The sequence below is a fragment of the Echinops telfairi genome, unplaced genomic scaffold (genome assembly GCF_000313985.2).
Source record: "Echinops telfairi isolate 266 unplaced genomic scaffold, ASM31398v2 ScPeMD7_7400;HRSCAF=8409, whole genome shotgun sequence".
Classification (NCBI taxonomy): domain Eukaryota; kingdom Metazoa; phylum Chordata; class Mammalia; order Afrosoricida; family Tenrecidae; genus Echinops; species Echinops telfairi.
Window position 1 is genome coordinate 16201598 of NW_022111300.1, and position 10245 is coordinate 16211842.

Genomic DNA, 10245 nt, shown 5'->3' on the forward strand with positions numbered 1-10245 from the left:
TAATAGTCCATAACATTCTTCGAATGTCTAATCCATAAGCAATGTGACAAAATACCATTTTTACAAAATTGTGTAACTGGTTCTCAGACATGTGAAAACTGCTCTTATTAGAATCCCTTCTCAAAGGAATTTTGTCTTTACTTGTGTTTATTAAATTTGAATTCAATTTATTTATTCAGTTTTTTCTGAATAAACCAGTCATTTCTGTAGCCTCATCAAGCTGGAGGATTGGACAAGACCTGCAATGGCGAGTGTCCACACAGCATATTGCCCTTCCACATCCGTAGACTCGTTACTCTAGGCTAACTGATAGCATCATATAGCACTTCACAATCTACTACATGATATTCAGGTGGAATATCTTAAAGTTTCCTGATTGTAATTTAAGGGTCGAGGACAAATGTACAAAGGAGATCAGCATCTGTGTATGTGTGGTGAAGCAAAAACACTGAGGTCACTGATTATAATTAGTGACCTGTCCTTCTTAATAGGCTCTGGGATTAATTTATGACAGCTTTTTGCTGTTGTAAACCTGGCCCTTTATTTGACTTATCACGTCAGTTGAAATACATTTGTTTTGAAACAAACATTCTTGACTATTTCACAGACAACGCATAATTTCTTCCTTTGTGAAGTGCAAATAGCAATCTTCGAAACCATTTTGCAAAAGAAACAGATTTGTAATTAAAAGATGTGACTTAATTTATGGTTTTGTTTTTTTAAATTTACTTCCTTGAGTGATTTCTTCTATAAAAGTGAGAGCAGTGAAGGAATAGCAGTGTATGTAAATTTATTTCATAAAATATAAGTTGACATAAATTGTAATTTAAATATGATTGTAATATGAATTAAATGAGAATATAAATAAACATTATTCATTCTTAGATCTTCACTTTTTCCCCCCAGAGATTTTATTTTCTGTGACGCCAATGCCATGAAGAAAAGTTTAACTTCTTAAGATAGCACTGATTCTAAAATGGCATTACATATGAAGAATAATAGATGTTATTTCTGGGTAAAACTATTTCCCCAGTTTTGCTTATTTTTAATTGCTATTTCTTTTTTCTGATTTCTGTAGAGAATTATGTGTTCATGCACAATATTTTCATAGCTTTCTCAATTTGTAGGGAAACAGTTTGTCACTCTTTTCAGGATGTATAGTTTATTAGTTTTACGCCTTTTTACATGCTATTACCGTTTGCCTCATAGACCTGGAAAGAATTGCAGGGTCATTTTGTAGAAATAGCTTTCCTTTATTGCTGACTAAACTAAGACATAGAAAGGTTATGTGGTTTGCACAAAATCACCCAGATAGTCTGGCACATTTGCTCATGTGCACTGGCTAGTTTAGTGGCCCATGTATTTTGCCATGAGATCATTGCCTCAGATAATGATATATATTCACAGAGTGGTGTCAAATATGTGATAGAATGATAGAGCTTTGACATGCTTCCTCCAACGTAGTCTGGACTTCAAGTACCTCAGCTGATGTGTGTCAACATATGCATATTATTCATTTTAGGCAGCAGATTTAGTAAGCTGCTGGTATCAAACACAAAGAAATTTTTCTTGGCATGTCCTGGTTTCCATTTTGTTATTGTCTTCCACACTGAACCTATTCAACCAATGATTCGATAGAAAGGGGAAGAGGGACCGAAAAATCCATCATCAAAACACAGTGATCCGTTCATGTTAAAGAATTATTATTTATTCACATCTCTCATATATTTTAATTTTATGATATTGTAGAAATTCTTTATCAGCAGCAAAATTTCCACAAAGTGAGCATACTTAATTGGGAAAGTAAATGCATATGTTTTGCCCTGTTTTAATAATGATTTCAACTTTCAGACATCACATTACTATAATTACTATATTTATTACAGTATTCATCCTTCGTATTTAAGAGTTGAGCTTATATGCCAGCCTCAACATTATACTAAAATACATTATAACTAGAAATATGTCTTCTTCAGCTTTATTTACTCAGGACTGAATGAAGTATCACAAGGGTAAGCAGTACAAGATAAAGACTCCTCCAGTTAACTAGCTACGAACTTCAAGGATTTAATTTAAACTTCGGACTCCAGGCCCACATGTAAAATCAGACTCTCCTACCTGAACCCCAATTATTACAATTAACTAACAAGTGGTTTCTTTTGAGTTCCATTTTATTTTTTATTTCCATGTGGCTACAACTTCCCAAATACTACCTTTTCATCCTCTAATATCCTCTTTTCCACAACTTTTATGTCAGTTTGTCCTACTGTGATGGCTTATGTACGGCTGTGATGGCTGTAACCTATCTCACTGGTATTTCAAAAAACGGATGGTTGTGGTAAATCTTCCAGATTAAGAACAGAATACAAAAAAAAAAGGAATAGGCTGTCCGCCTGTAAAGAATTAGCCAATAAAATGTATGGATAGCATCAAGCATTGTCAGACGTGGAAAACCTCATGAGTAAAAGCACAACACTGTCAGAGATGCTGCCAGAAGATAAACCCATCAAATTAGAAGGCACTCAAAACATGACTGAGGAAGCTGCTTTCTCAAAGTCGTCTACGTGAATGATGTGGATGGAGTACAACGTGTGCACGTTAAAACTGCATGTCCTTGGTTTCCTGATCGGACACAACTCAAAATGAGAAAAGCAGCGCAAACATCTATCAATTTTTGAAACTTGGAATGTAAAAAGTATGAAATTAGGAAAATTGGAAGATCTCAAATATGAATTACAATGGATAAATGTCTATATTCTAGGTGTTAGTGAGCTGAAATACACCGGGATTGGCCAGTCCAAATTAGAAAATGATATGGTCTATTATGTTAAGAATGATAGATTTAAGAGGAATGGTGGGCTATTCATCATCAAAAAGGACACTTCAAGTTCTGTCTTGAAATACAATGTTGCCTATGATAGGATGATATCTAACCGTATACCTGGAAATTAAATCAATGCAATTATAATTTAAATTTATTCACCAACCACTAAACCTATCCACGAGGACAATGAGGAATCCTACCAACACCTTCAGTCTGAATTTGATCAAACATGTAATCTAGGTGCATTTACAATAATTGTCAATTGGAATGCAAAAACTGGACACAAAGAAGAGTAAACAGCAGTTGGAAAATGTGGTCTTAATGATGTAAGTGAAGCTGATGTAAATGAAGCTGGAGTTCACATGACATACTTTCAAAAGAACAGCAACTTCTAGATTGCAACTACATTTTTTCAAGAACACAAAAACCACTGACTATTCACATATACTTCCCCTGATGGAATTCACAGATAGTAGGTTGATTACATCCATGCGAAGTGATGATGGAAAAGCTCAATATTAGCAAGTGTAATCAGACTAGGATCCAACTATGTAATAGACCATTAATTGCTCTTATATACGTCCAGGGTGAAACTGAACAAAATTAAAACAAGTCTAGGAGAGTCAAAATACAACCTTGAGTCTATCACACCTGAATTTCCTTAAGAATACATTTGACACATTGAACACTAATGACAGAAAACCTTGTGAGCTGTGGGAAACATCACAATCTCATCTATGAAGTAGGAAAAGGACATTTAACAAAAAGGGGAAAGTGAAAATGTCAAAGTGTACGTCTGAAGCAACTCTAAATCTTATTCTGAATCACACAATCTCTGAAGTAAAAGGAAAAAATCATGTACTAAAAGACCTGAACAGAAAACCTCAAGAAGACAAAGCAATATTTTAGAATGAAATATGCCAAACTAGAATTTGCAAACCAAAAAGGAAGGACACATTCAGCATATCTTAAATGGAAAGAACTGAAGAGAAAACACAAGCCTTGGGCTGTAATATTAAAAGATTCCGAGGACAAAAAAATGAAAGATGCAGGAAGCATCAAAAGAAGATGTAAAGAATACAGAGTCACTGTATGAAAAGGAACTGAACAACAGCCGATCGTTTCAAGAGGTAGTATATGAGCAAGGACCAATGGTAGTGGAGGAAAAATCTCAGGCTTCCAATCACAAGTCTCCAGGAATTGATGGAATACCAATTGAAATGTTTCGGCAAACTGATGAAGAACTAGAAGAACTCACTTGTCTATGCCAGAAAATTTGGAAAACAACAACTACTTGGTTCGCTGATAAGAAGAAATCGTATTTGTGCCAATTGCAAAGAAAGGTGCTCCGGTTATGGAATATAAATTATAAAACACCATCATTAGTCTCACATAAAAATAAAATTTTGCTGTGACAATTACATTATCTCCCATCAACTTGAGCGAAGGGGTGGGATCTAGTCTGTCAATCACATGATAACCAATAGTACCTCTGTGTGGGCGTGGCCTTCTCCTGAGGATTCTGATAGTTTATCCCTCTCTTCCTCTCTGGGGACAGGACACACTCTCATTGGGTCTACTGCTAACAAGCTACATGGAGATATGTTGATGGTAGCCAGAGCACTAGAGCTGGAGAAGCCATGTGGAGACCCATGCCAGTGCTGAGATGCTTCCATTGCCACTGGATCCACAAGACTTTCCACTCACTAGCTTGTGATCTTCCTGTGTTTGGCATCAATTCACGTCTTGCATGAGTCTGAAGAGGAATTTATAGACTGGGATTGGACACATGGGCTAATATCAGACTTATGAACTTGATTTGGACTGGGGTGTTTTCTTAATATACAATTACTCTTTGAAATAAAGTTCTCTTACACATATATGAGTGTCTCTGGATTTGTTTCTCTAGTCTCCTCAAACTAACACATTTGCTAAAGATTATCCCCAAACAGTTGCAACAGTACATTGACAGGGAGCTGCCAGAACTTTGACCCAATTCAAAAGAAGACATGGAACAAGGGTCATTACTGCTAATGTCAGATGGCTCTTGGCTTAAAGCAGAAAATACCAAAATAACAATAATAATAATGCTTACTTGTATTTTATGGACTATACAAAGACATTCAACTGTGTGGATCATAAGAAACTATGGATACACTTAAGAAGAAGGGGGATTCCGGAACACTTCATTGTGCTCATGGGGAATGTGTAGTTGGAGCAAGAGGCACTTGTGCAAACAGAACAAGGGCATACTTCAGGTTTTAATATCAGGAAAGGTATGTGTCAGGATTGTATTCTCTCACAATATTTACTCATTCTCTGTGCTGAGCAAATAATCAGAGAAACTGGATTATGAAGTATATGATATCAATTGTAGGAAAGCTTATTAGCCTGAGATATACAGATGACACAACATTACTTCTTGAGAATGAGGAAGACTTAAAGCACTTGCTAATAAAGATCAAGGATTGCAGCCTTTGGTATGTATTACAATTCAGTGTAAAGAAGCTAAAATCCTCACAAATGAATCAATGGTTATAAAATCATGATAAATGGAAAAAAGATTAAAGTTATCAAGAATTTTGTCTTGAAATCCTTGGAATCAATTCTCACAGAAGCAGCAGTCAAGAGACAAAGATGCATTCCGTTGGGTAAATCCACATCACTGGACCTCTTTAAAGTGTTGCAATGCAAGGCTGTTACTTTGAGTTCTAATGTGTTCCTGATCAAAACTATTGAATTTTTGATTGCCTCATATGCATGTAAAAGATGGACTTTTAATAAGGAAGATAGAAAAGAATGAATTATAGTGCTGGCAATGAGTCCTGAAAACACAGTGAACTCTGTGATCCACCTTGAATTTTTTCAATGCAATGTGATACAAATACCAGCATCTTTTTTTATAAAGCTATGATAAAACCCCAAACTATCAGGATCATCATTGACACAAATTTGGGACAAAGTGAAGAACCTTAGCGCAGGGAACACATGGGTTATAATAAATAAGCAAGGATACATTCTCAGAGGAGGATAAAATCTTACAATCAGCAAGAGGGTCAATTGGATATGTTAGGTAATTTTTTCACACTGACTCTCTTTTGTTTCATATTGGAATCTACATTTGTGTGTTACTGGGGTCAGATTTCCTTTTTCTCTTATCCATCCAACCATAGTCAAATTCAGGGAAAATGAATAAAATCTTCTCCCTTTCCTTAGAGCTATAAATGGATGAGTTACTAAAGAAAAATACTGACACCACTTAAGTAAGAAAAAACAATAACCAAACCCTTTGCTATGGAGTCCATTCTGAGTCATAGTGGCCCCATGTATGACAAAGAAAAACGGCTCATAGGAGTTTCAAAGCTGTAGTTTTCATGAAACCAAATCACTAGTCATTTGCTGACTGGATTAAAATTGACATCATATAAGTTAATAAGATGTTTGCAAACCATTTATACCACTTTGGTGAAGTGAAATTGCTTGATACGACTCTTTCATTGATAGTCTTTGCAAGTCCCATCAAATAACTGGGTGGAATCATGCAAATAAGGTATCTCCACTGCCATCAAGACAAGTACAACTTATAATGATCCTACAGGAAATAGTAGGGCTAGTTATTTGACTTGTTGGAATTTTAAATCCTGATAGGAGCATACAGGCTCATACTTCTCCTGTGGATCTACGAGTGGGTTCCAACTGCTGACCTTGAAGTGGGGAGCTCAATGCATAGTCTGCAATTCCACCGGGGCTCTGACACGTAAGGTGTAGAACTGCAGGTTAATTTGCCATTCCTGAGCCATCTCAGAAGTAAGAACAGATCCTCCCACACAATCAAGAAAGAAGCGCCACCAGTAGAAAGCATGTGAGAGTCCTGCCTGTGTCTGGGCGGCCCACCATGAACTGGTAGAGACAGCAGAGGTACCAGAAGCTGCAACACTAAGATCATGAGACTGAGTTACCAGTTTCTAGCTCATAGAGTAAAGTTGAATGCCTTTGGGCAGGAGGCTGGCTTGCAGAATGATAGTCTTATATATACTTATATATGACTATGGGGAAATAGATCTATGTACATATTTTATAGGTTTAGTATTAAGGTAGCTAATGGACATTGGGCCTTCACTCAAGTACTCCCACAATGCAAGAACACTATGTTCTATTAAACTGGCATTCCATGATACTCACCTTCCTGACCTGATCGCTGAAGATAAAGCGGGTGCATAAGCAACTGTGGCGAAGAAAGCTGATGGTGCCCGGCTAGCAAAAGATATAGCGTCTGGGGTCTTAAAGGCTTGAAGATAAGCAAGCAGCCATCTAGCTAAGATTCAACAAAGCCCACATGGAAGAATCACAACAGCCTGTGGGATCACGGGGTGTCAAAGGATCAGGTATCAGGCGTCATAGAACACAAAATCATATTATTGTGAATGAGGGGGAGTGCGCGTTGGAGAGCCAAAGCCCAACTGTAGGCAACTGGACATCCCCTTACAGAAGGGTTGCGGGGAAGAGAAGAGCCAGGCAGGGTGCAATGTTGCACCGATGAAACATACAGCTTTCCTCTAGTTTCTTAATGCTTCTTCCCGCCAACTATCATGATCCCAATTCTACCTTACATATCTGGCTAGACTAGAGAATGTACACTGATACAGATAGGAACTGGAAATACAGGGAATCCAGAACAGAAGAACCCCTCAGGACCAATGGTGAGAGTGATGATACCGGGAGGGTGGAGGGAAGGTGGGGTAAAAAAGGGAACTGGTTACAAGGATCTACATATAACCCCTTCCCTGGGGGAAAGGCAACAGAAAAGTGGGTAAAAGGAGACATCAGACAGTGTAAGACAGGACAAAATAACAATAATTTATAAATTATCAAGCATTCGTGAGGGAGGGGGGATAGGGAGTAAGGGGAAAAAATGAGGAGTTGATACCAAGGGCTCAAGTAGAAAGAAAATATTTTGAGAATGATGATGGCAACAAATGTACAAATGTGGTTGACACATGATGCATATGTATGGATTGTGATAAGAGTTGTACGATCCCCCAATTAAAATAATTAAAAAAGAAGAAGAAGAATGATAGTCCTTTTGGCATATATCCGCTATAAAGGAGTTTTGTAACACTGGCTCAAGTAGGGCACAGGCCAAGGGGGGGAGGGGGCTACTGAAGACCAGAAAAATACACTTATTGCATGTCTGAGAAAAAACACATTGCTGAAGATTAAAAGACCGTATCCTTCTAATGCTTTCTGATCCTGATTTGTGGTAACGTTGAATTCCACAGTAATCTTCTATAATCATGAAAACTGTTACAAGGAACTATATGTGACCTCCTCCCTGGGGGACAGACAACCAAAAAGTGGGTGAAGGGACACGTCGGACAGGGCAAGATATGACAAAATACCCATTTATAAACTATCAAGGGCTCATGAGGGAGGGGGGAGCAGGGAGGGAGGGGGGAAATGAGGACCTAATGTCGGGGATTTAAGTGGAGAGAAAATGTTTCGAGAATGATGTACAAATGCGCTTTACACAATTGATGTGTATATGGATTGCGATAACAGTTGTATGAGCCCCTAATAAAATGCTTAAAAATAAATAAATAAATAATTGAAGGAAAAACAAACAAACAGGAAGTAGGTGAACGGTGCGTTTAGATGGCGAAAACCATGAAATTGCCTGGCTGCTAATTGAAAGACTGACAGTTTGATGAGGGCAATGAATGTACAAATGTACTTTACACAATTGATGTATATATGGATTGTGATAAGAGTTGTATGAACCCCTAATTAAATGATTAAAAAAAAGTGATTTTAAATATTAAACACAAATTTTATATCAAGATGGAATACCTAGATATTAAAGCATTTTTTTGTAATACTTATTCCCTTTGCCCTTTATGCTTGTATACAATTTGGAGTAACTTACATGGTTTTAATTTCATAGAGTGGAATCCTTGTTCATTTTCCTGTGTGATACACTTGTATCACATGCTTTATAAATCCATATCCAAAAACATCAATTTCATTCTTTTTCTGAAATGCTGAAATTCATAATTGTAATCCAGGGTAAAAAATAATCCATTTGAAACACCTTCAATAATTTATTAGTGACATATATCTTGTTTCTTTGACGTTATGGAGCTGGAAGGCATTCTTTCATAATAGAAAATTAACTACATAATTATAATACAGTATGTATAAGTGTATATATACTGAAAACTTCAAAATTTTAATTAAATCCACTTTTAGTTCAATAATTTCTCAGGGGAACCACTGCGGGAGGTATAGCATCTCTGTGGCCAAATCAAATCTTTTCAGAAGTAATTGTTGTAAAGGCTGTTTTGATTATGCTGCTCCAAGTTATGCAGTGGTGCCAGGTTAGGTAAAGGCACATTTTTTTGCTTCTAGATTCTCTAAGGACTATTTCACTTGATTTAGGTGAAATTCAAGAGAGTTTCTGCGACAGGAACTGTCTTCCTGAAAGTTTGTACCATCACTAGGAATGGCTCTCAGTATCTGTCTATGCTTGGAGAACTGCTTTATGTGGTAAAATCTTTGTTGTTCTTGGTAGGAGGAGAAGCTATGGTGTGAGAAAGGGTTTTGCCATTCAGGGTGAGGGAGTGCTGTCTTTTGCATGTTGCAGTAAAATCCATCATGTGCTGCTTGCTCTGTCTTTCTCGAGGTCTTCAATGCCCTCGGCGGGAGCACAGGCTTTCTTGACGGCAGTTGGGGTTTCCAGTTTTCTGAAGAAGTCGTCCGGCTTGCACTTGAAGCACCGGGTGTAAAGTTGACATTTCCATCTTCAGTTCCCAGTTTGCACACTGCACATTGTCACTGGAAATGCTTCGTCTCTGGAGACCACTGCTCAGATTGTCATCTTGAGAAAGGTCCATTTATTGGGACTTTTTTAGCTCCATTTTGAGATCACTACATACTTTCTTTACCAGTCCCAGCTCTTGCTCCAAACCATGGTTCTTCCGGTCACAGCTCACATAGCGGGGCACTGTTAGCTTTCTTCACATTTGCTTATGCACCCATTTTGTCTTTTGTGATTGTGTTGGAAGAGTGAGCATCTCAGAATGCCAAGTTGTTAGAACAAAGTGTTCTTGCTTTGAGGGAGAGCTTGAGGAAAGGCCCAAAGTCCATCTACTTCTTCAATGGATTGTCATATAAATAAAGATACATAGGCCAATACCTCTATTTTTATGATTTAATGTATTTACATAAGTGCCACACGTTTATACCTCTAACCATGGCTTTGCTTCCTAGATCTTTCCTCTCTTTCCTTTTCCTACCTCCTGTCTGACCATCATGCTCATCTTTCTTCTCCCTCTTAGTAATTCCTCTCAGCTAGATTGCTGTTGCTCCAACACCACCAGGATCTCAAAGTCCTCTTCGTTGTTGACTTTAATTCCTTAGTTGTT

At 37.5% G+C, this 10245-nt stretch overlaps 1 pseudogene; it reads right to left on the reverse strand.

Annotated features, from left to right (window-relative positions):
* Positions 1-9135: 9135 nt before the first annotated feature.
* The window catches only part of LOC101660041, a 5675-nt pseudogene continuing 4565 nt past the window's right edge, over positions 9136-10245 (reverse strand).